Raw genomic sequence first — 27,861 nt, 5'->3', positions numbered from 1 at the left:
ACAAAAAAAATCTGTACCTACCTATTTTATCAAAAATGTAAAAATTTTAAAAAGACTAGTTTTTTGTCAAAACCAGAAAATCTATTTTATTATTCCCAAAATTTTAAAGACATATTTTTTCTTGTCATAATTTGCCTAAAATTCTAGGTTGGTAGATACTTTTTATGGGTGAAAATTGCAAAAAATTCAATTTTGTAAATCAAAATTGCACTGTAAATTGCTCAAAAATTTTGTTTTGTCTCCAAAGTTGTAAAAAATTCGTTCATTTGGGAATCAAGTTTTTTGGGGAAATTTATTCGGAAGAATTATTGTTCATGGAGAATTAATTCGGAAAATTGGATTCGAAAATTCAGTATTTGGGCGATATTGTCCCAGAATCATTCTGAAGAGTTTCAAAACTTTTCTGAGAACTCTTTTTTGACGTCAATTTCATTCGTCTTTATTTGTTGAAGGAAAGTTTTCAAAATTTCAAAAATGTTCAGAAAATTTGCAAGTTCTGATTGTGATGTTGGTACCTTAAGCATGATTCGATCACGATTTTAATATTTTTTTACTCAAAGAAGCGATAAAAAAATGAAAAAGAGTTGAAAGGAATTCAAATTCTTTCATGTGAGTTGAAAAGAGTTTGATCTCTTTTGATGGGAAAAGAGTTATAAAAGAGTTTCACCTCTTTTTGAAGAAGAGTTCCTCATTCTTCTGAGGTGAGAGTTTTAAAAAAAGTTCAACTCCTGATTCTTTTTTTTTTTGAAAAGTTTGCACATTCCTGACTCTGATTGGAACTCCCAAATCTCTGAACTCTCCTTCCCACCTCCTTTGGATGGCTCAACGACTTGAAATTTGAATTCTACATTAGAATATAAACCCAAAACACAATATGAAGTATTGCAATATTCTGATTTTCTCTCATTATTGCCAACTTGGAAAAATTTATTCCATATGGATAAAATTGCAAAGAAATCAGAAATGTCTAATTTTGCTGAAATGGCTATCCGCAATGTACTTGTATTTCTACTTTGCATCATATTTTTTGAATATTCTTTCTCAATTGCCTTTTCCTGCGAATGTGGGATTTTGATTGATAGTTTATAAAATCCTCAATTCCTCACCAAGTCTTGATTTATTTTGCATTTTGATTCTTCAGCATGTTCATTTAGAATTTCTCCTCTTCGTAAAGCTTCTCTTCGCTTATGTCTAAAAAATCTTAGAATATTTGCTATGAAAATCGCAGATTTAATAGCAATATACCTCTCAAAACATCAAAACTCCATCTGCAAATAAAAAAATGACCTCAGATCTGAATTCAGAATCCTCAAATACCTAGAAATCGATATGCGGGACGACTTTTTATCATAATTTTCTTTCAACCCCCTTTCTCCTGACCCTTTTGCCCCCTCATCCCAACTTTGCAAAGACAATCCAGAACACAACGTAGCAAAACCTGTAAAGTTGGGATTCAAATCTCTTTTCATCCGAGCACTTACTGCTCTTATGTTCAACTTTGAATCTCTCCTACAGTTTGGTTTTGAGAAGTTGAGGGTCTGATAAGGGAGGGGGTGGGGGGTCAATGATGAAAAAATGATAAAAAATCGTCATGCATATCGATTGTTAGGTTTTCGAAGATGCTGATTCTGAATCTGGCGTTATTTTTGAGCTACGATGGTTCTGCGCGAAGATATTGGTCGAATACAAAATTGTTATGCAGTTTCAATCACATTCTAACGCATTTTCGGAAAATTTGAACAACATTTAATGATTTTCCCGACATTAATTAACAATTTTTATGAAAAATTGTCGATATTATTTTGCCAACCTGTCATCTCACGTTCAATTATTCTTTGTTAGTGCAAGAAATAGAGTCATGGGCTAACATAAATATTTTAAATATGTGAATTTGAAAAATCGACAAGATTTTTCATTCTTGGCATCTTATTCAATTTTCCATAACCCGTCATAAAGCTGTCAAAAAATTTTTGATTCGAGAAATATTTTCCCGTAAAGTACCTTCTTATTTTTACCCTAAATATTTGAAATATTCGGATAAAAATATGCGCTACAAATGTACGCCTATGAACCATTCATATCCCATAGTTTAAAATCACTTAAAGGCGTCAAAACTTCCGCCAACATGATCCGCGCCAATCCAATCTCGAGTATATTTTATTTATAACAAAACTAAAAACAAATACCTAGAACAAATTAATATTAAAATTCTCTCAACAGTTCTTCTCGCCATCTTAACTTAGTAGTACCTATTTATATATCCAACTTGTAAGCTGCGATTTGATGGGTTAAAAGACGGGGGCGCTTTTTCTCAAAGAATGTTATCTACCTACTTTTCGTTATAGTGAAACTCTCGTTAGAAATGTTTTTCGCCATAAAAAACAACCCTTTTAACTTTCGACACGAATACCTCTTTGACTAAACACCGCTCGAGGGGAATTTTAAAAAGTAATTTTCATACCAAACTATCATTTACCTAGGTAAAAAGTACAACATAAATTTCAAATCACCGCCGAGGACCGAAAATTTCGATTATCAACGCAGCTTAAATTATTTAATACGATCAAATTTATTCCCGACGAACTTTGTTAATTTGATCAAAGAATTATTTACCTTTGAAAATCTACAAGCAACGTTTAAACTTGACGCGTTTCTATATATACACGTTTTCCATCTAGAATATTGCTTCTTTTATGTAGGTAATGTTAGGTGTAGGTACCTCACCTCTGCAGTACCATCGTCGAAGGCGATGGCGAAGGTGAAACTTACAACACGATAGCATCCTTTTTCGTTACCTCTGGTTTTTGCATATAACCGTGTTAATTAGTCCGACTAAATGTCCTATGTTTGGCGATGAAAATTTCGCAAAACACTACCCTATATTTTAGTACTACTACGCGTCTTCATTACGAATATTAAATTAACAAAAGGGCCACCGGAAATGAAATTTAACGCCCGAAATACTAATCAGAAAACGGTTCTGCATAAATATTAGCACATCTTCGTCATAATTCGTATACTATATTTTGTAGTATATTATCCGCATCTTTTACATACCTATAGTTAGCTACCTAACCATATAGCTCGAGATATATATCTACCCTTGTGTGTATCGTGTGCATTATACTTTCCTTTCTGCAGGTGTTTGAATAAAACCCTTTTTTTGAGAGAGAGTTAATCAACAAGTAAATCCTGACAGGTTTTACTCTCCGGTGTCCATGTGGAATTCGGTAAAAAATTACAAAGCTCTGGTTTTTGTCAAAATAAATATCGACGAAAGATTTATAGCAGCCTAGGTACACTAGATGGTGAACGTGTGCGCTGATTCCCACTGACCTCCCCTCCCCCCAACACACATTTTTACTATTTCAACCATGGAATAAATATTTCACACACGTTACATCAGCATCATCATGTACTCCGCCAACTTCAATATACAAATACGATTAGATAGAACCTAAAAAGCAGTACTTTTTTGTTGTTTTTGTGTACACTTTTGTGTGTACTTTTTGACACACGTGTCAAATCATCGTACATTTACATTCTTTCAAACCCAACGTTGTTTGGTAATGCGGCCCGTCACTGATCACTTTGTCGGCCCTGTACACGCGAAGTGGTTGCTGGGATTTGAGAATGCTGTAGTCTGCGGTGTAATTTACAACGTGCCATCCTCGAAAATAGGCCCATTCTACCGCAGCAGCGTGGTGTCTAATGGTGTTTGAAAAATATGGCTTATTGCGTTGAATTAATTGATGAAGGAATTGCCCGATGCCGACAAGAAGAGTAAAAATAGATGTCGAATTGAAGCACCGAGTTCTTATGTCATCGTGTTGCTGCGTCATATCCATCGTACAGCTCATTACCTTTCGACTAAACGTCTGTTGATGGTTAATGCGAGACGATTATTTACATTTTCTCACTTTTAAAGCTGGATTTTTGTTTGGGATGAGAAGATGTCAGCTATATAGGTGTCACGAAATTAGTCGTGATTGTTGGTGTGGAGAGGATGGGAAAGGTTTTTGATTACAAATGTGGTGTATATCTCGCTCAATGGAATCTCGCATTTTTTTTTTGGAATTTTGTGCAAAAAATCCAAACATGATTTTTTCATAAATTTTTTTCATAAATATGTTGTGTAGGATGGAGAGGTGCTCCTAATAGTCCGGGATACGACAATAGGAGTAATTGCACCCCCCCCCCCCGCCGATCCTCCGGGACAACTTTTTTCTTAAAGGGGACATCCTAAGGAACATTTTAAAGCAAACTTGCCCAAAAAAAAGTTGGCCTTACTTACGAAATGGCGGCCATTTTGATTGACAGGTCAGCCGAAATCGCAGATTTTGCCTTTCAAAATAGGACTTGCACGAAATTTTTCAAACTTTACAAAGGTAGATCGAATGATCATGCAAAAATTTATCACCTGTCAAAATTTCAAGTGCTAAAGTGCGTTTTTCGATTTTTGGCGAATTTTTAAAAACCGAATTTAGGCCAAAAATGAAGGGAAAAAATCAAAATTTTACCAAATTGACCAAGAAATCTGAAATTTGGGATATACCCTATTTTTGACATGCCAAATCGATTGGAAACGGTTTCAACCCGTTTTGAGCAGTTCTGGAGCCTCCAGCAGATTTTTGAAACTCGAAATTCCCACAAAATTCCATCAAATTAATGTTGTAAGGCTGAAATTTATTCCAAAAACTAATTTTAATACGCTACGAAGTACTGCAGGTGAATTTCAAGTCATTTTGGAGCCTCCAGCGACTTTTTGAAAATTCCTAAAGCCTCCAGCAGATGTTTGAAACTTTAAATTTTCACAAAAGTTCATCAAAATGGAGATGGAAAGCTGAAATTTACTCTACACTTCAATTTTAACACCCTCTGAAGACCACTTAGGTGGGTTCAAATCATTTTAGAGCCTCCAGCGACTTTTTTGAAAATTACTGGAGCCTCCAGTAGATTTTTGAAACTTTAAATTTCCCCAAAATTTCATCAAACTGAGATGGAGAGTCGAAGTTTATTCTGCAAACTAATTTCAATACGCTTCGAAGTTTACTGCTGGTGGATTTCAGGTAGTTTTGGAGCCTCCAGCGACTTTTTGAAAGCTGTATGACGTTTTTTTTGGAAAATTGAAGTTTCCTAAAAGTAGCTGGAAGCTTCAAAACCATTTGAAACCACTATGTATTCAGCAAAGTAAATTTTAACTTGCCAACTCCATTTGATAAATTAATGTGGGGGAAATTTCAAGTTTCAAAAATCTACTGGAGGTTCCAGTAATTTTCAAAAAAGTCGCTGGAGACTCCAAAACAACTTGAAATTTAGCTGCAGTACTTCGTAACGTATTGAAATTAGTTTTTAGAATAAATTTCAGCCTTACAACTTTAATTTGATGGAATTTTGTGGGAATTTCGAGTTTCAAAAATCTGCTGGAGGCTCCAGAACTGCTCAAAACGGGTTGAAACCGTTTCCAATCGATTTGGCATGTCGAAAATAGGGTATATCCCAAATTTCAGATTTCTTGGTCAATTTGGTAAAATTTTGATTTTTTCCCTCATTTTTGGCCTAAATTCGGTTTTCAAAAATTCACCAAAAATCGAAAAACGCACTTTAGCACTTAAAATTTTGACAGGTGATAAATTTTTGCATGATCTTTCGATCTACCTTCGTAAAGTTTGAAAAATTTCGTGCAAGTCCTATTTTGAAACGCAAAATCTGCGATTTCGGCTGACCTGTCAATCCAAATGGCCGCCATTTCGTAAGTAAGGCCAACTTTTTTTTGGGCAAGTTTGCTTTAAATTGTTCCTTAGGATGTCCTCTTTAAGAAAAAAGTTGTCCCGGGGGATCAGCGGGGGGGGGGGGGTGCAATTACTTCTATTGTCATATGCCGGAATCTAATAACTATAAGGGAAGGATCATTTAGAAACAAATTGATTAATTTTTTTAATCGTTCGTGAACGATTCACCGAACTGAATCAAAATATCAAAAGAAAATTGATGAATTCGTTTGGGAATAATTCATTAGATATGAATCAATTCGTTCGCGAATGATTAACTAAAAATGAATCATTTCGTTCGCGAATGATTCACTAAAAATGAATCATTTCGTTCGCGAATGATTCACTAAAAATGAATCATTTCGTTCGCGAATGATTCACTGAAAATAAATCAACTCGTTCGTGAATGATTCACTAAAAATGAATCATTTCGTTCGTGAATGATTCACTAAAAATGAATCATTTCGTTCGTGATTCACTAAAAATGAATCATTATGTTCGCGAATGATTCACTAAAAATGAATCATTTCGTTCGCGAATGATTCACTGAAAATAAATCAACTCGTTCGTGAATGATTCCCTAAAAATGAATCGTTTCGTTCGTGAATGATTCACTAAAAATGAATCATTTCGTTCGCAAATGATTCACTGATCACTGAAAATAAATAAATTCGTTCGCGAATGATTCACTTGAAATGAATCATTTCGTTCGCGAATGATTCACTAAAACTGAACCATTTCGTTGATTTCGTTCGCGAACGAGATTCACAAAAAATGAACCAATTCGTTCGGGAATAAGATTCGCAAAAAAATGAACCAATTCGTTCGCGAACGAGATTCACAAAAAATGAATCATTTCGTTCGCGAATGATTCACTAAGAATAAATCATTTCGTTCGCGAATGATTCACTGAAAATAAATCAACTCGTTCATGAATGATTCACTAAAAATGAATCGTTTCGTTCGTGAATGATTCACTAAAAATGAATCATTTCGTTCGCAAATGATTCACTGATCACTGAACATAAATAAATTCGTTCGCGAATGATTCACTTGAAATGAATGATTTCGTTTGCGAATGATTCACTAAAACTGAACATTTCGTTGATTTCGTTCGCGAACGATTCACTAAAAATGAATCAATTCGTTCGGGAATAAGATTCGCAAAAAAATGAACCAATTTGTTCGCGAACGAGATTCACAAAAAATGAACCAATTCGTTCGGGAATCAGATTCGCAAAAAAATGAATCAATTCCTTCGCGAACGAGATTCACAAAAAATGAACCAATTCGTTCGCGAATGATTCACAAAAAATAAATCAATTGGTTCGCGAATGAGATTCACAAAAAATGAATCAATTCGTTCGCGAACGAGATTTTAATAAAAAAATACAAAATAATCATTTTAAGAAATAATAAGAACCAAGAAGGGTTTAGAACGTTGATTCCTTACAGCCTTAGCTCGTTTTTTTGGTCTTTTGACACGAAATTTTGAAGACGCTGATTCCGATACTGAAATTAATTTTACTCTAAAATCGAGTCTGCATTTGCCCCCATGCTCACTCATATTTTTGAATACGTATCCATATCTTCTTGCGAAAAATTGCAAATTTCTGCTCCAGAGAGTCTCAAGATGTATGTAGTTCCACTCTCCCCCAAATAAAATTAATCGTACCACCTTATAGTCACATTTTTACTAAACCCATCAAAATACTGCAGAATAATACAGTTAAACTGTCATGTAATACGTCCTATGTCCGCACGAACGAATAATTCGTACAAACGAATTAATATAAAGGATTTTTTTTTTTGACAAGGAAACACCACGGTTGGAAGTTACGAAAGATCCATTAGCCGAATGAAATTGCTAACGGAGCTATGTGAAAGGAATAAAAATCTGCGGCAAATTGTCACAGTTCTTTTTAATGCTTTGATTTGTTTTCGTATTGAAAACTTTCCACTTAGGCCAGCACCGGGCCGCGCCGTGCAATCTGTTTTGAGAATATCAAAACCTAAACGCGCGACCGCGTAATTAAATTTAAAAAAGTTGCCTTCGCGTTGTTTAAAAGCGCAAAGTAACAATTAAAAGGGAAACTGGAATTCAACCAACGCAATAGGTGATTTTTTTTCTTTTACTTTTATAACCATAGGAAGCCTTGAAATGGCGTCTTGACTCTTTCTCTGGCGAGTACATTAATGCAGCATTTTCCTCTCTCTTTGGGTACCTACCTTACCTACGTATCTAGTACTATTAAATGGATGGATGAAACCTTTGAAAATACCGCATACATTATTTAATCATCTATGCGGCGGTTTTTTTTAAATGCGAGATAATTGTGAGGTAAAATATAGTCGAGGGGGTTTCTTTATATCTTTGCTAAATTGGTAGAACGTTGCTGATTAATTAATTCGGGCTTATCGAGTAGTACGTTGTCGGTATTTTTGACTCGACTGCGTAAATATGAGTATATCGCCGTAGCCGTAGCTGTAACTGGGATGAAATTTCAGCGAGTTTTTCAATTATTCAAACCGAACAGAGATACTTACCGTGTAAACTGTCGACGAATTAACTTTTGCTTGGATAATTGAAGAGCCGTCTATGGTTAAACATCCATCTAGGTTTCATAAACTACAACCTATCTAGATACATTCTAGTTGAATGTTTTATTCGAAACGTACTAAATTACGCTGTAATGTCGGTTTGCGAGGATGAAGATCAACCGACAGTGGATGTTTTTCTCGAATTCAACCACAATGTTTGGTTTTTGGTTTCTACTCGTACATTTATGTAGGTACTGGAACTATACCCAATACCCATCATATAAGTAATAAGTGGGTTCGGTGTATATCTAAATACTCGTACTTCAAAGTTTTTGCTTCATTGTGAGTGTGTTTTTGATGGGCATAATAGATTTTGTTTGAATGCTAAAGTGCCATCGAATCAACGCTATGAAAAGAAGAATGCGTTTTTTCAATTTATTTAACGTTCGAGTTTATCGAAGAGCGAGTGGTGTTTTGAGAATTTGAATAACATTTTCATTTGTATGGTTGTTTTTCTCATTGCATCTTTTTCAAGTTCGTTGTACTCTCGTGTGTTCTTAAAAGAATTGTGAGGATTTTACTGTCTGCGCCGTCTTACGTACTAGTAGGTATTTGTTCGTACACGAGGGTATCGGAATTACACGTGTCATCGCATTCGTTCGGTATTTTGCTCGGTATTTTGAAAAAGAAAAAAATAGAGGATATCAACGAATTAGAGAGCTAACCGAGAAGCAAAGAATATGTAGGTATTTTATCATTTTGAGAACCCCTTGGACACTACTGTTTTGTAGTTCAGTAAAAAAAAAAACTGACCATGGTACAAAAATTTAAAACTACCATTCAAAAATGTGAAAAATAACAGTAGGGTGATTTCATGTCAAATTGCCAAGTTTTTTTCACTTGGATGTCGGCGATTTCTTTCATATCAACAAGTGCCCGAGCATTTTTGCATAACAAAATGACAGTCGAGCTTCTTTTTGGGCGAATTAGAGAAACTTGTGAAATCAGGATTTCATTTATTATTGGAAATGAATCGATAATAGTCGGAAGCCAGCATAAGGATCTATTGCACCCCCCCCCCCCCGGTTGATCCTCCGGGACAATTATTTTCTTAAAGGGGGAATCCTAAGGAACATTTCTAGCCCTTGTCCTAAAAAAAAAAGTGGTCCTACTTACAAAATGGTGGCCATTTTGATTGACAGGTCAGCCGAAATCGCAAATTTTGCGTTCTAACATAGGACTTGCGCAAAATTTTTTAAAACGTACAAAGATAGATCGAAAGATCAGGCAAAAATTTATCACTTGTCAAAATTTAAAGTGCTAAAGTACCTTTTTCGATTTTTGGAGAATTTTCGAAAATCAAATTTAGGCCAAAAATGAGGGGAAAAATTAAAATTTTACTAAATTTACCAAGAAAGCTGAAATTTGGGATATACACTATTTTCGACATGCAGTTTTGGAGCCTCCAGCAGATTTTTGAAACTCGAAATTCCCACAAAATTTCATCAAAATGGAGTTGGAAAGCCGAAATTTATTCTGCAAACTAATTTCAATACGCTACAAAGTCTATAGCTGCAGGTGGATTTCAAGTCTTTTTGGAGCCTCCAGCGACTTTTTGAAAGGTTGTAGGCCTATGACATTTTTTGGAAAATCGAAATTTACAAAAAGTAGCTGGAAGCTTCAAAACCATTTGAAACCACCATGCAATCGATTTCATATCGTATTGAAATTAGTTTGCAAAGTAAATTTCAGCTTGCTAACTCCATTTGATAAAATCTTGTGGGAATTTCAAGTTTCAAAAACCTACTGGAGGCTCCAGTAATTTTCAAAAAGTCACTCGATGCTCCAAAACGACTTGAACCAACCCCAAGTCGTCTTCAGAGGGTGTTAAAATTGGAGTGCGGAGTAAATTTCGGCTTTCTATCCCTGTTTGATGAAATTTGGGGAAATTTCAAGTTTCAAAAATGTATTAGAGGCTCCAGTAATTTTCAAAAAGTCGCTGGAACCTCCAAAACGACTTGAAATCTACCCGCAGCTGACTTCGTAGCGTATTGAAATTAGTTTGCAGAATAAATTTCGGCTTTCCAACTCCATTTGATGAAATTTTAGGAAATTTCGAGATTTAAAAATCTGATGGAGGCTCCAAAACTGTTCAAAACGGTTTGAAACAGTTTTCAATCAATTTGGTGTGTCAAAAATAGGATACATCCCAAATTTCAGCTTTCTTGGTCAATTTGGTAAAATTTTGATTTTTTCCCCTCATTTTTGGCCTAAATTTGATGTTCAAAAATTCACCAAAAATCGAAAAAGGCACTTTGGCCCTTGAAATTTTGACAAGTGATAAATTTTTGCCTGATCTAGCGTTCGATCTATCTTTGTACGGTTTAAACAATTTTGCGCAAGTCCTATGTTGGAACGCAAAATCTGCGATTTCGTCTGACCTGTCAATCAAAATGGCCACCATTTTGTAAGTAGGGCCACTTTTTTTTTGAGGACAAGGGTTAGAAATGTTTCTTAGGACTCTCTATTTAAGAAAAAAGTTGTCCCGGAGGTTTGACTGGAGGGGGGTGCAATAGATCCTTATGTGGGCTCCCTGACTATTACTAAGCTAATGGGAGCAATAGAATGCGAACATTGAAGATAGAAGGCCACTTTAATTCTGATGCTGGAATGAGAAAATGAACGAAATTTTACTGCTAAACTGAGAAGTTTCCTTGTTAATAAATATTTTTGATTTGATTCCTAATTGTAGTCAACTTAGATAAGGGTGTAGGTCTAGGTAGGTACTCGTGACAGGACTTTTGAGAAGAAAGCAAAGTGATGGTTTGTTTTGAGGCTCTGAATTTCCTGCAGTGTTTGAAAAATCTAGGCGTTCGAAAAAAATTATAATTAGCGATTCTGATGCTAAGCTCATATTGAAAATGTTCCCTCTGAATAAGTAATTGACCAGGCTTTAAAATTTTTCTACGAGTTTATTTTCCGTATAGATTAATTGCGGGTTCTGGCATAAATGGCATTTGAATCAATCCTTTTTTGGCCCTTTGTCTGATTTTATTTCTGCACAAAATCCACGCGATTTATTTTTTAGACAAATTTGCTACAAAATCAAAGTCTACTGGAAATATTCCTACTCTTTATGATAGGTACCTATACCCAAGTTTATCTAACTTTCCATCTCATTTGGAGCTTCGTAACTGCTCTAGATTATTTTAAAAAGGAGATACACGCAGAAGGATAGGGTCAAACAGACATTACCTTATACTTCGCCACCTACCATGCTAATTACCAAAGTAACAAAATGCATTCAGACAGAGAAAACTCCATTAACCGCGTATTATAAATATACTTATAGACTCTGATGCAAGTTTACGAGTTCCATTTTTCTATAACTTTTTTTTTTTCAATTAGCCGGCCATATCCGGAAGGTATATTACTTATGCACAAGCACAGTAAGCGTGAAGAGATAAATCGATTGAAAAGGTGAGAAATTGTGAAAGAAGGCGATTGGAAATTACCAAAATATCCGCATAACTCAAACGAATTGCTTTTTTCGGTGGCACGTGACTTAACACCTCGAAGGTGTGTTTTAGTATATGGTAGTTTTGTCATTAATTTTTAATTTGACATTTAAGTACTTTATGAGTAAAGGGTACCTACTTACGAGAGTTTCGGCGGCCGGCGTGAGAACACGGATGTGCATAGCGTGATGCTCGGTCAAGTCGCCCGAAGCCAAAACGCATTCGATGGCAGAGTATTTTGGTATCTCGGGTGTATAGACCTTAAATGTATTTGAATTACAAATTGGATCTTGCGGTCGGCGGCGTAAGAATTGGTATATTGATTATAATAATTATCATTTTCAAACTCGAGCTACATCGGTGCGCGTTTTTTTTCTGCCTCAAATTGGCTGAAAATTTTTTGAAGTTTGGGATAGGTGCCTATAATCTCATTGGTTAAAAATTATACAGATTAGATGGCCCCTTTGGTGTGTGGCAAAATGCTCAAAATAAGATGTTAAAATTAGTAACTGGTTATAGGTATAGGATGCATCGCGATGGAATGGGCTACAGAAGCGTTGGGAAATATCTTCGGAATGCACCTCGATGAATTAGATGCATTCGAGGTGAAAGAACACAATAGCTAGGAGACATCTGAATTGCGTAAAATTCAACTCGCAGTGTTTATAGAAAAATATTAAGCGTACCTATTCGCGGTTTGAGATGCCTTCGTTCGTGTTTATCTGAATTATTAATTTGTCGGATAAACGTATCAATAAGGCTGGAAAGCGGTGTAAAAACAACTTTAAAATTGTACACTTTTTGTGGGTGAACATGTGTGGGGCATGTAAACGGTACGTAATGTGTAGGTAATAATGTAACTAGAATTAACATAATTATTACCACGATATAGTCGAGCACATAGGCACATATAGGTTTAACCGTTGTAATGATATACGACAGCAGATTGAATCAATTAGTACCTTTCGTTACTTCATTGAAAGAATATAGTTATCGTGATTATATAGTTTGCCTACCTTTAGGTGTCGGATAGTTTACACTATTATATACCTATCTAATACCTATTACCAGAGAATACGTACCTATGTGTATATCGAAAGTGCGGAAAAATTTCACATAAAGTTTAATTGAATTGGGGAAAATTTCACCTATAACCTTGATCGCGATTCTATTTCAATAAATGCTGCTTATTCGTATATCGAGTATGGTATAATTACTGCCAACGGAATTTTATTCTTAATACGACGAACGATCGTCTTATTCCGTTTGCAAAGTGCAAACCACTCGGATAATACCTTCATGTGAACTTTTTTATTACGCCAGTGGTGGTGCGATAATAGAAAACTTTGTGTATGGGAATGTAAGTTCGTCCTTACGTGTAGTTTTTCGGTTTATGTAGAAGGATTACCATGAATTGTGCACAGAGATATTGGAAAATACGCGTTAAAGTTTTCCAACAGCTTGGCCAATAGAATAGTTGGGGTTTTTCCTTTCAAATTGTCGGACGTTTTATTGCATCGTCAGATTTCATGGTTTATGTTTTACAGAGAGCTGTATTCTCAACTTTGGACTTGGTCAAATGATACGGATGAGATCGATTGCATGTAAAGGATGAAGAGTATAATGAACCTGGTAAAATTTTCGTTCGGTGTAGATTGTCAATGGGACAACTGCTCAATTTGTGGAATTTTGACGTGCCCTGTTGTTTTCAAAATTTTTCAAGCTGTGAAATTCTATTCGTACCTAAGTCAATGTTTTCAGAAAAAAAAGGAGAAATCCAAAAATAATTTTTTAGACAATAATCCTCATGAAACGATGACACAAAAGAGGGAAGAAGGTTGAAAGTATACGTATCCTCGTTCATTTTAGAAGTGATTTTGACTTCGAAACTACGACTGGGCTAAAATTCAGATCTCCCGAAGAGTATGTCAATCGCATCTCAAAACGAAATTTTAAGCGATCGAAGTTGACTTATCGATTTTTGGTGACTTTTTTAAAGACACCTCTAGACCTTCTAGAAAACGTCGAGGATTTTCAAACGTCTAGAAAGGTGAATCAGCTAGGTATACAAAAATGGGCAATTTGGGAATTTTTCATTGTTTGAGATTTTCAATTCGTTCTGCAGGTATAATACCAGTACAATCTTAAATTTAGGGGGGAGGGTGATGATAATTCTAATACCTACCTACTAAATGACAAACTTAATTCTAAAATTTAGCTATAAAAACTATGTACAACTTAAGCTAAGCCAAGATTGAGAGTGTTTCAATTTTGCTTAAAATTAGGAGGGGGGACAGTTTGGCCACCCAGTGGTCCTGGAGCCGCAGTGAGTGGGGATCCAGTTTTGGTTGGGACTGCTGACCCCCCACCCCTTCAGCAACAAGCCAAAGGCCCGGAGCTCCTAGGCAATATTCCAGAATCGCTCCCACCACTTCTGGGTTGAGGGAGTGGTCACCTTAGGATGTAGCCCATTCCCCCTTCCACAGATTTGGAGCGACCCCCGACTCATCTCCCATTTTAGGGGTAGGCCTAAGAGGTCTCTGGGCACCACTGTACCCTCAACTACTTTAGAAAGAGGTCTCCTAGAGCAGGATTATCCGAAAGGATATCCCGACGGTGCCAAGTATTTGCCATAAATGTGCCATGCCACATGTCACATAATAGAGCATATAAATTTCGTTTATCATGCAACATTAATGTAACATGAGCAGAGGCCTTTTTCATTGGCATATCTATGATACATTTCTGCATCATGTTAAAGTTTCATAAATGGCACATGAAAAACGAAATTTATAGGCTGTATTATGTGACATGTGCCATGGCACTTTCTAAGTACAATTTCATGTTACATAAATTTTATCCCTCCCAAGTGACATAAATGTTGCATGATAAACGAAATTTATATGCTCTATTATGTGCCATCAGCTATGGTACATTTCTGGCCTGATCTCATGTCACATAAATTGTGTACTTTCCAGGTGACAAAAATGTTGCATGAAAAACGAAATTTATATGCTCTATTATGTGCCATTAGCTATGGTACATTTCCAATCTGATCTAATGTCACATATGTGGGGCATTCAAAGTGCCTAGTGCACCATATTTAAATCACAGATTATTCATCAAGGTATCATACCGAAGTCACATTAATGTCACATTTATGGCACTTTATTAATTTTAGCAGTATTTATTAATTAACTATTTTTATTAATTATTAATTGAAGTTTTTTCATCATTTATAGCTGTATTACCATTCTTAACATATTTATTTATGAGATACTTTTCTGGAACATGCTTCAATTTTTAATAAATTTTCTGCTGGACGGAGGATTCGAACCTGGGACCTCTGGATTACTGAGCACAAATTAGTGCAGCTAGCCACCCTGTGAATATTTCATATAAGGACAAAAGTGGAATATAATTGTTACTGTCCTCATAATTTGTTACATATATGTGATCTGTCACGAGAAAACCAACCTAGTGTCCAAAACGTAAATTTTACAGGAAGGGCATTTGAAGTTTTGAGTCTATGTATCAGGCGATCTAAAATTTGTAGATCCGTGAAACTTGCACCACTTTTGGCCCCCATGAGTGCCAACATTACCCGATATTTTTTTTTTCAGAATCATCACATTCAAGGTTGCCAAGTCCAATAATCGAAATTTCCCAAAATCGATTTTTTCGATTTTTTTGAATTTTTTGCCAAAAATGTTGCAAAAACTACCCGAGTATGAATTATTAATGAAGAATAAGTTATTATTATTAAATTTATCACGTTTCTTAACAAATTTGTTCAAGGTGAAAAGAGTTGATTTTTCCAGAGTGAACCTCATTCAAATTTCAAAAAAACGGCCTAAATCCTACAAATGTGAGCCGATATCCACAAAAATTTGCATGTTGACTCTTCCGGACATACATTTCGAGAAAATGAAAAAAAATTTTTTTTTTTCATTTTTTTGTAGTTGCTCAATTTTTTTGACCTTAAATTTAGGGCCAAAAGAATCGTTCGCGAACGTTTTTAGCACCGCAGGCAGATTCAGCACCCTGAGTAGTGAGTACTATCAATATCCACCATAAAAAAAATATCGATTTTTTGGACACTAAGTTGGTTTTCTCGTGACAGATCACATGTGATCTGTCACGAGAAAACCAACCTAGTGTCCAAAACGTAAATTTTACAGGAAGGGCATTTGAAGTTTTGAGTCTATGTATCAGGCGATCTAAACTTTGTAGGTCCATGAAACTTGCACCACTTTTGGCCCCCATGAGCGCCAACATAACCCGATATTTTTTTTTTCAAAATCATCGCATTCAAGGTTGCCCAAGTCCAATAATCGAAATTTCCCGAAATCGATTTTTTCGATTTTTTTGAATTTTTCACCAAAAATGTTTCAAAAACTACCCGAGTATGAATTATTAATGAAAAATAAGTTATTATTATTAAATTTATCACGTTTTGTAACAAATTTGTTCAATGTGAAAAGAGTTGATTTTTCCAGCTCAAGCCTTACTCAAATTCCAAAATATGGCACAAATCCTCCAAATGTGGGCCGATTGTTGTAAAAATCTGTATTTTGACTCCCCAGAACATACCTTTCAAGAAAATCAAAAAAAAAAAATTTTTTCCAACTTTTATTGTAGTTGCTCTATTTTTTGACCTCAGATTTAGGGTCAAGAGAATCGTTCGCGAAACGTTTCAACCCCCACAGTCGGATTCAGCACCCTAAGTACTACTAATATCCACCATAAAAAAGATATCGATTTTTTGGACACTAAGTTGGTTTTCTCGTGACAGATCACATATATTCCATTAATGCCACAATTTTCCTTTTCACTTAATTTTAAGGGATTTATGGTGATTTTATCATACTGTTGATATTATTTTCATCATGGCATAAATAAGTGTCCTGTAATGACTTGCTGAAATGATATACTTATCACTTTGTGGGGTATATTTTTATGAGCTTTTTTAAAGCACTTTTATGATACAATATAAAAATTGAAATTATGGGACATAAAAATGTAATTTTATTTGGTTTAAATTTTCTGCAAAGTTGAACAATTTCCTGCAGATTATTTTGATGGTTTACTGATAGCACATAAATGTTTTTTTTGGAAGTGCCATTATAAGCACTTGCTTATGGCACTTTATTGATACCATAAAAAAGCAATAAAAGAGGAACATAGTAGATGAAAACTGAAAATTTGATCTTAATGTATGTGTTGAGTATAAAAACTGCACAATTTCCAAAGAGTCATTGTATGGTATGTTGATTGGACATTGAAGTTTTTGTTGCAAGTGCAATTTTATGCACTTGATTCTGGAACTTTTATGATACAATAAAACAGTGTAAATGATGGGACATGAAAGAGAAACATTCATGAAAGCTGAAAATGTGGTCTTTGTGTGCTGTAAAACTGAAAAATTTCTTATGTGTCATTTTATGGTTTGCTGATGAGACACTAACGTTTCTTCTGCAAGTGCAATGTCATACACTTGCTTCTGGCACTTTTATGATACAATAAAAGAATGAAAGTTATGAGAGATAAAAGAGAAATGTTGGTAAGAACTGAAAATTTGACCTTAATATGTCATAAAAAATTCACTATTTCCAAAGAGTCATTGTCCCCATTGGGTGAAAATCTGCCGATCATACGCGACAAAAAAACGCGGCAGGAATCGCAACACTTTCCGCCAATAGTTTTCTGCTGATTAATCCGCGCGCGTATTTTTTTACGCGATAAATTCTGCCAATGTTCAATATTCACGAAAAATTTTTTGGCACTGTCGGGGATCGATCTTGGGTCTCCGGATCGGTGGGTGACTTCTCTACTAACCTGACCACCACAGCATGTATTTAATTGAATGCAAATATTCCTATACTACGCGAAAACACACGCGTAAAATACCGCATTTACGCTTGTGTTTATTAAATACGCGAAAGAATTACGCCAAAAAACATACTCGTAGCGTATTTTGTAGTTGGTTTTTTTCAACGCGAAAAAGACGCCCGTAATTTGAACGCGTTGTGGCCTTACACGAGAAAAATACGCTACGAAATATTCATGTAGCGTATTTTTTGGCAGATTTTTCTTTCAGTGCACCAATTCGCTTTCTGAACAACGCTTTTTCATGCGTATATTCAGAATACGTCAATAAACCAGCTGGTTTTGGCGTCTTTTTCAGCGGATGGGCAGATTTTCACCCAATGGGGGTAAGGCATGTTGATTGGACATAAATATTTTTTTGGCAAGTGCAATTTTATGCACTTGATTCTGGCACTTTTATGATACAATAAAACAGTGAACATGATGGGACATGAAAGAGAAACATTCATGAAAGCTGAAAATGTGGTCTTTGTGTGCTGTAAAACTGAAAAATTTCTTATGTGTCATTTTATGGTTTGCTGATGAGACACTAATGTTTCTTTTATGAGTTCAATTTTATGCACTTGCTTCTGGCATTTTTATGATACAATAAAAGAATGAAAATTATGAGGCATAAAGGTGTGACATCAATAACAACTAAAAATTTGTCCTTTATGTGCATTAAGGCACACAACTTCCTGCAGAACTGTGTTTGTCATACTGCAAGCACTTTAATTTCACTCTGAAATGATATTTTTTCAAAGCCATTACAATTGGCATTGTTTTGTAATTTGCTGATATGACATACATGTTACTTTTTTAGAGCAATTTTATATACTGCTGTAAGGTAGCTTTATGTTATCTTATATGGAGTGCAATTATGGGATAGATCAAAGTCCCTTATATGTGAACATAAATTGTGACATTAATGTGACGTTGAACCACATGATTTGCTGCATGACATGATAATGTCACATTTCTGAACCATTTCAGGTAGTTTTTCATGTGCTATTATTATGGCCCATAATATAGCATTAGATGAAAATCTATAATGACACATTTGTAGGGGGCATTATGAGTACTAAGATGATTGCTCATATTGGTAACAATAAAATGACACAATTCATGCCATGCCATTTTCAAGTCACATTTTGATCCACTAAAAATGGTATTGAAATGTGACCTTTTAAAATCACATTCATGCCACTAGAATATGGTTTGATTTGTTACAATTGAAGCACAATTTTAATGGCATGACATAATTGTAACATTTTTCTGTTAAGGTGCACTGGGGGAAGTTGGAATTCGGGGTAAGTTAGAAAACTTGCTCTAGCGCCTAGAGGTTTATATCTGGCAAAGTGCCACTAAAGGTGACTTGAGGGTACTACCCCTACTTCATCACGGCATAAAAATTTTTGCGATTCAGTTTCATTTTAGATGTCTTTGGTTCAATTGTATTTTGTTGTTGTTTTGTTTTGAACTTATTTTGAATTTGGTCTGAAATACAGACTTTCTATTTCTTAGTTTTTTGCATATAGCAGACAAACCGTGCGTCCTAGTGAAAATCTGATGAGAGTAATCTCAAAGAGAATTAAATTCTCTACAATTTTGTTTTTGTGCAATTTTTCTAGGACGCTCGGTTTGTGATCTACGCCTCTGCAAAGTTTAGCCTGTTCTGACTTCCCCCAATTGGGGTAAGTCAGGACAGTTTATATTTTATTTCACTGAGCGAAAGCTACTGTGTCAATCGCGCTCAAATTTTTACCATAGGTTAAGAACCCTTATGGGAACCTACATAATAAATTTGATCCATATTGGTTCATTAGAAGGGGAGTAACAGCTGGTCAAAGTTGAAATTGCGAAAAATCATTCTGATTTGCCCGGTGCACCTTTCATACCTTGTGCACTTTTTAGAGCATATTAATGTAGAGTCATGAAATGGCAGAATTATGTCACTTTTATGAGCCTAGAGTGCCATAAAATTTCGTTTTTGGCACCGTCGGGTGATTTCATATGTGTGAAAATGGGAACACTCGGCCCCACCTTACATAATGGATAGAGTTAGAATAATTTTTAATGCTGAGGATGGACACTTACCATAGGTTTCTTCCGTCCTTCAGCTTAGGGTAGTGCTATAATATAGGTACATCCATTGTATTATGTAAATTAAATTACATAAAATAAGTTTTATTTGGGGAGAATATTTTGATAATTTGTTACACTATTATGTATAGGTAGCTATTTACAAGTGATATTAATTAGTTTTAGAGCGGGTGTTGGGGGAGGTCCAATTACACACCTTGATGTTGATAGGTATTTCCATGAATTCTCTCACAGTGATTGACCGTACCTAGCCCCAGTCAAGCTGGTCCAGCCCACATCCAATCCCAGTGGCGAAGCGTGAAAAAGTTGGCATGTAAGCTAGAAAGCTACAGAAGTATCAATAATTGCAAAATTAAAAGTATCAATAATTATTTCATTTGAAACAAATGACCTCTAAAAATATGATACCCATTATAGTTTGATTTATAACAATTATGAACCAATCCAAACAACATTTGCAATTTAAAAACAGTGTTGCAAAAAAATTTTGATTTCACAGCCTGTTGTTACTTTTTGCATTGAATTTTGATTTAAAATTAAGCTGAGTCGGGCCTTTAAAATTGAGAATCAAGACTAGGAACTGAAATGTTCGAAATTCATCTTGAAGAATGCAAAGAAAATATAATTCATTCAATTTTGACAGATTAATTACGGTTTTTTTCTCTTGGAAAAGGCTAGAAAAAACTAACATGAAAAAAAAATTGCTGGTGTTGAAAAAAAAATTTAAACAACCTGGGAAAAATAGTTTTACTCAAACGTTTTTGGTACAAAACAATTGGAGCAATTCAACAATGTTTAAAAATGCGAAAAAAAGCGAGCTGGAAGCCGGCTTCACCAACGCGGCATGTAACAACAACTCTTTCCCTTCACCCTTCACTACCACTTAGGACTATATGCGCATGCGTCAGAACGACTCAACCAGCCTCAGTTGAAGGCGAACAAATAGGACTTCCAGCAGAAAAGTTGCCTACTGCAACCCCACATTTTGATAGATAATTTTGATTCTTTCATTTTGCGATTTGAGATTTTAAATTTTCTGTACAATTTCTGTACCTACTAAAATAATATTTTCTTTTTTCTTTTCTATCTTTTTCTCGTGTAAGCCCGGCTTATCGGCTTACACGCACGCTTTGCCGCGCCCCTGTCCAATCCGTGGGATAGGAAGTTTTTTAATTTTTCTACTAGTACATTCCCTGGCAAGGTTTAGGATGCCAAGGGAGAAGTTCTTATATGTTCGTTTGTCGCTGTAGTTGATTTTTGTAATGATGTAGAATATTAAGTATGTAATGACTCTGGCTCACTCTTCCTTCAATTTTATACTAAACTTTAGAGTTGCCACTTCCCCCACATTGTGTGGTTGGGTCAGCAGCATCTCTCTACCTCCAAAGTGGTGGATGAAGTCCCTCGCTATACTAGCAGACAGTCTGAGGTCTTGGCTGACACAGTGTCCCAGTGCAAAGGAGGGAGGGCCCTTATAGAAATATGTCTGTTGGCTTCCTCCAGCGTGAGTAGACCATTGGACTCGACCGCTGTTAAAGCCATATTTCCCATGCTTTTTCTCATTACTTCTGCAGCAGAGGAGATGAGTCTGGTCTCAACATCACGAGGAAGCTGATTCAAATTTCAACCGCAAATTGTTGGAATTTTCAAATCACTCTTGATACCTGAGTCACTCCACGTCAATTTGACTAGGAAGGTGGTGAGGGAGGTGTCGGTGATTTTTTAAAAAATTTTCCTGTGGAAAGACCTTCCAAAAGGACGACCAATGGCGCAAATCGCATCCCTCTAGCCCTGTTTTAAAGGATGATAGGGGTTGTCAAAATTTTCAGTGAACTTAAAATATGATATAGGACATAGGTACGTATTTTAGCAGTGGATTACTCAATAACTGCAATACCCAACAAAATGGAAATTTTTCAATAGTTATAGGTTTTGAAAGGCTTTTTGGTGATAGGTGATCTGCTGATCTCATAAAAATCAGTGTTGCCACTTTTTTTCACACAAAAACTTATCTCGAAAAGTTTCAAAACGTAGTTTTCATATTATTTTGACTCTCAAAAATTCTGAAAGAAATCTTATTATGGACAACTTTTCATGCTGAACAACATTAAAAAATTTGTGATGAAATTATTTCATAAAGTCGATTTTAAAAAATTGAAAAGTTTGCGAAAAATGCAATTTTTTATTTCAAACATGAAAAAAGTTTTGATAGGTGAAGTCGAGCCATTTGATCTTTATTTTTACAAAGCCATAAAATAAACTCTTTGCATAAAACACATCTTTTTCAGTTCTTCCAAAATACAATTTTTCAAAAAAAAACACGATTTTAGGGCTCTCAAAATCAAATTTTTAAAAACTTGTTTTAAAATTTAAAAAATTTACTTACATTTAGACCCTATGAATCCAAAACGGAAAATGAAAATTTTTATAAGTCACACGAATACGATATGAATTGGAAAAAGTGGTATGGCGTTCGACGAAAGTTGAAAAAATATTTAATTGAATAGCAATATTTATGTATTATTGTAGAATTTTGGTAATCAAATTTCCTATAATTTTCTTTTCTTTTTGAACTTCGATTGCCTGTAAAAAACGATGTTTACCGATTTCTGCATTCATTTGTGAGCTAATATTTCTTCACTGTCTATCGCAACTTGAAAAATTTAAACATTTTCATCCCCCCATGGTACACTGTATCTAATTATGTATGTATATCTATTTACTTCTCAATGAGTAGCTCCGGCTGCCACGAATACGAATTCGTCATATACATAGAAGCACATTTTTAGGTCAAGTCTACCTAATTAGCACCACTCCTCCTCCTCCTCCTCACCATCGTTTTAAAATTTCTGCCTCCCCTCGTTAAATTTCGTTCATAATATCGCATTATCGATTCTATATATAGATCATAAGAAAATAAATTCAGTTTCGTAGAATTCATTCAGTACATTCGCCGTTTTCTTTTTCTTTGCCAGAATCATTCATTCATACTTATTCATGGAGATTAAAATTTCTTCTCGTCAAATTTCGCAGGAATCAAATAAAAGTTTACCAAAGTTTAATACTTACACTAAACAGCAAAAGTGGCTACAAGTTGCATAAAGAAACATCATTTTAACATTTTTGTTCATTCAAGAACACCAGAAAAAAGTATATGCTCTTCGAGTAGGTACCAACTCAAAACTCGTAGGAGTGTTTTTTTTTTCTAGTAGCAATCTCTCTTATACAAAAATAAAAACATTCGCAACTCTACAAGTCGATTTTTTAATCCTCCTCCTCGTATAAAAAAAGAAAAGAAATACGAGTCGTTGAACCTTTTTTCAAAAAAAAAAGAACAATTATCCGGACTCGTATAGGAAATACAACAGTGAAGTATACATTCAATGTGTTTAGATTTTTTGATACATTTAAAAATAATCTACCCCGCCTCGTAGCTTACGCCTTTGAGATTTTTTCACAATTTCAATACAGGGTCGCGTCTTTTAAGAAATAAAATTTTATCGCTTATTTTTTTTTTATTATATATACGTTTAGCTTAACGTAGATATGAAAGAAAACCACGACGTCGAGTTTATGATTTTAAAATGTTTTCTAAATTGTACTAAAATTTTATTGCTTCCGGCTTATTTCGAAAAAAATGAGCGGGAAAATAAAATGCATGCTACTTTTGAGCCATTTTGGACTATATTGTGGAGAAAATTACGAATTTTAAATTTTCAAAGTACCTACTTATATAAGCCTACTCATTACATACATTAACCATTTTTGTGCAAGGCTACCCATTTTTTTCTCAATAAAAATTTTTCAAATGGTTGTCATTTCCAAGGACATAAAAAAATGATGGTTTTATTCCTCAAGATTTTATTAAATATACCTAATTGAATTTGTTATTCTGCTGCATATTTTGTCGTATTAGGTATACTTTGAGTGGCAGTAAGACTTGCTTTTGGAATTGAATAAGATACAGGGGTTTTTTGGAAAACAGGGGGGAAGGGGTGAATTAGCGAAATACCTACCGACATTCTTTTAAAAAATTTTATCTTTGAGATTAACTCAAAATAAAAATAATTTAACGAATAATTCTCAATTCCATTCAATGCAATTTACTCTTACTTCCATAACTTGAAATCATTATTTGTTGCATAACCTCGCAGTAGAAGGCTGTAATACTATTTTATTCTGACGTAGGAACTCAACCTAAGTAATTCACGAAGGTATCGTCCAACCAGTGCCCTTTTTTTTTTGGCTCATATTCGAGCACAACCACATCTTGAAAATTACAAAATTTATTATAACTCGGAAATACATATTTTTGCCTACGCAGAGTAGGTAAAATAACCTCTAAGGTGAACCACAAAACCCTCATTCGGACCAGTTCAACCTTCGTAAGTTTTTCAACTTTGGCCAACATTGGCTATACAGAGGCAGGTACCTTTATTCGACGAATATTTAAAACAATTAAAGTAGATAATACTCGCACGTCGATATAATAATAGAATACAATTGTTTACATTAAATGATTAATTGCTTTTAAATTAGCCTTTAACCAATAATAGTACATCGTCGACGGCGTACAGCTATCGATTTTACAATTTAAAAAATTAATCTATGTATAAACGTGCTGAGCAGCGAGAAACAATACGGATATCTGTTGCGAGATGATAAACCCTCGTCATGTCTTGGTTTTCAATTACAAAGGTAAAATGAAACACTATACATACGTTGGCGGAATTTGAAAAAAGGGTAAAAAAAATTACCAACTTGTCACGTCGTCGCATCGTCGTGTAACATCTTTATAAATAGGTATAGGTAACAAAGCACGAAGTAGGATGTATGAGTCTCTCTAAGTACACGTTGGGTAATTTTTTTTTTTTTTTTCATCTAAATTGTATCATCTTATATGTGTAGTTGACTCCTACGCATTACGAGCTTTCAAAGCTGTAAAATTATAAAATCGCCGAGCCAATGGAATTGACTTTTAAAATCGAATTTACTCTGATAAATAAAATTATAGGGTACGAAGTGTAAAAGAAACAGGATACTTTCGGCTCTTCTTACCAACGAATTTCGTATTCCGGAAATTCTTTCTCGCTTTCGTGAATTTCATCGTCTTATGTATACTTTTTTTTATTTCCTCGTTCTTTTTTGGTCACATCAATTCGTTTCCATCTTTTCGTCAATTCGCGTCATAGTTGCGAAGTTTGTTTTTTTTTTAGCCATCGAATGTGCGTAATCTCTTTATTAAGAGGGTTTGTTGGTTTAACTCCAGGTTGGAAGCTTGTCGACACTTTGAATATTTCAAATCTTCTAATCGAATAGATTAAAGTTATCAAGACGCTTTCGTCTTTGCATCTAATTAAAATTTTAATCAATGAAGTGAAACTATCCACGTTGAATTTTTTTTTTAACAGAGGTGAATTTATTCGTTTGTTTTTGAAAAAGCCAACAGTATCAGTCGAAATTTTCAACATTTCTTTTTGGATAGATCGGATTCTTTTTACAAGGTTTTGGTTAAACTTTGCAATTTCACTCAGAATTTTGACAATTTTTAATAACTTTGATCGCATTAATAAATTTCTTAGCAACTTTGGCCAAAATTAACTCAATTTTTCTGATTTTTTTTTTTTACTTTTTACGAAAATGTTGATCGAATTTTTAGTTATTTTGAAATTTAAGTGCTTTAGTAGAAATTGTACGAAGTTGGGCTCAATTTTACGTAAGTATTTTACCAATTTTTTACAATCTTCGGTGATTTCTGTGTTAATTAGCAAAGTTTTATGATATTTCATGCAATTTTTAAGAAATTTGATGTGATTGTGAATTTTTCTTAGATTTTGTAGTAGCAAATTTTTAGCTCTTCTTATCTATTTTTACGATATCTTTATAAATTTTTGAGCAATTTTTGTCAACATTTTCATCAATCATGCAGCTTTTTAACAATTTTATGGTCATTTTCAGTTTACTGCTCATGCCAGTTATGAAATTTTTATGATCTTCATGCTATTTGATAAAATTTTTTTCGGTTTTTGAGAATTTCTATTCAATTTCTTTTCTCAAATTTCAAAATATTTTATTTTTTGGTCATTTTTAGTTGATGGGTGTGAAGCAATTTTAATAATGAGTTTGAATGACGTTTTATGCAACTTTCGCAGAATTTTTCTCATTTTTTAATAAAATTGTATTGCCTTTCCAAATTAATTAAATGAATCAATTCGTTCGCGAATGATTCACTAAAAATTATTTCAATTCGTTCGTGAATAATTCACAAAAAATTAATTAAATGAATCGATTCGTTCGCGAACGAGTCACTTATACGAACCAATTCGTTCGCGAATGATTCACTAAAAATTATTTCAATTCGTTCGTGAATAATTCACAAAAAATTAATTAAATGAATCGATTCGTTCGCGAACGATTCACTAAAGTCTATTCAATTCGTTCGTGAATGATTCACCAAAAATTATTTGAATGAATTGATTCGTTCGCGAACGGGTCACCTATACGAACCAATTCGTTCGCGAATGATTCACTAAAAATTATTCAATTCATTCGCGAATAAATTATTCAATTCGTTCGTGAATGATTCACTAAAAATTGGTCAAGTGAATCGATTCGTTCGCGAACGAGTTACTTATACAAACCAATTCGTTCGCGAATGATTCACTAAAATCTATTCAATTCGTTCGTGAATGATTCACCAAAAATTAATTGAATGAATTGATTCGTTCGCGAACGAGTCACTTATACGAACCAATTCGTTCGCGAATGATTCAATAAAATTATTCAATTCATTCGCGAATAAATTATTCAATTCGTTCGTGAATGATTCACTGACGAGTCACTTATACGAATCAATTCGTTCGTGAATGATTTATCAAAAATTCAAAATAATTCTTAGTGAAGTTTTGATAATATTTTACAATCATTTTTGGAAATATTTTGAACAATTTTTGTCAAGTTCTACTCCATGCCGTCAGTGGGGTTGATTTTGATAATTTGCGATAATTTTTTGATTTATTCGCTCTACTAATCTGATATAATTTTATGAACTTATGGCAATTCTTCAATCAATTTTGATAGTTGTTTGATTAGTTCTTGATAACATGCAACAATCGATGCAATTTTTGCAATATTTTCATGATTCATTTTGACAAATTTATTCGCTCAATTTGATTAATATTTCATACACTTCTGACAATTCAAGTGATTTTCAACTTTGGTCATTTTCAAGTGACGATTTTGTGCCATTGCCACGTGGTCACCTACTGTCCAAGTTACTTTCTGCTCAATATGCTCAAATTTTGTTCACTTTCACTGACATTTAATCAACTTTTCTGACAAAAAATGTTGGACTATGGTACACAAAAAAAAAAAAAAAAATGAAAGATCATCAAAAAATACATCAAGATTGAAAATTTTAGACGCTGAATTTCATTTTTCAATTTTTGAAATTTTTGATTTATTCAGATTCGGCTCATTTTTCCAAAATGAAAAACTCAAAACATGTAATTCAATCAAATGAAGTAAATTTTGGACAGAAACAGTCCTAGAAATTTTTTTCCCTGAATTGAATAAAGGAGGCAGAGCCCAGCACCTTGATGCACTTCTTCAGTGTTGAATAGACATAAATTTTATTTCATTTTTTTTTTATTTTTTGGTTTTTATGGCCGTTTTTTCAAGGCAGGTTAGAATAATTGGAAAGAACTCATTTGTCCTGCTCTTAAAATTGAAATAGCTTATAATTTTGCTCCTTCAGTTTTTAGGGTCGAAAACCTAACACGCACTTATGAAACTTGAGTTCCTGCATTAACTGAGTGAGATAGGCATTCAAACAGATAGACTTGAATTTGTGCAGTTTTTTGTATAAATTCCTCCTCATTGTCAAAAATTGGCAAAATTGCATATCAAATCATATATTTTCTTCACACTGAGCAAAGGTTCAAGAGCTTTAGAAATAAAGGCACAGCTCATGCATCGTCAGGCCAACGTACCCGACTTGCTACAACTTAGCCGTCCATCGAATTAATTCTTACCATCCGCTATATGTATATACGATAATT

At 34.4% G+C, this 27,861-nt stretch overlaps 1 protein-coding gene across 4 annotated transcripts in view; it reads left to right on the top strand.

The window, feature by feature from the left end:
• The window catches only part of LOC135844985 (cardioacceleratory peptide receptor-like), a 295,508-nt gene that overhangs the window by 50,777 nt on the left and 216,870 nt on the right, over nucleotides 1-27,861 (top strand). The gene's annotated exons all lie outside the window — the stretch shown is intronic.

The sequence above is a fragment of the Planococcus citri genome, chromosome 4 (genome assembly GCF_950023065.1).
Source record: "Planococcus citri chromosome 4, ihPlaCitr1.1, whole genome shotgun sequence".
Taxonomy (NCBI): Eukaryota; Metazoa; Arthropoda; class Insecta; order Hemiptera; family Pseudococcidae; genus Planococcus; species Planococcus citri.
The sequence above is the reverse complement of the archived record's forward strand: the minus strand, read 5'-3'. Positions and strand labels throughout refer to the sequence as shown.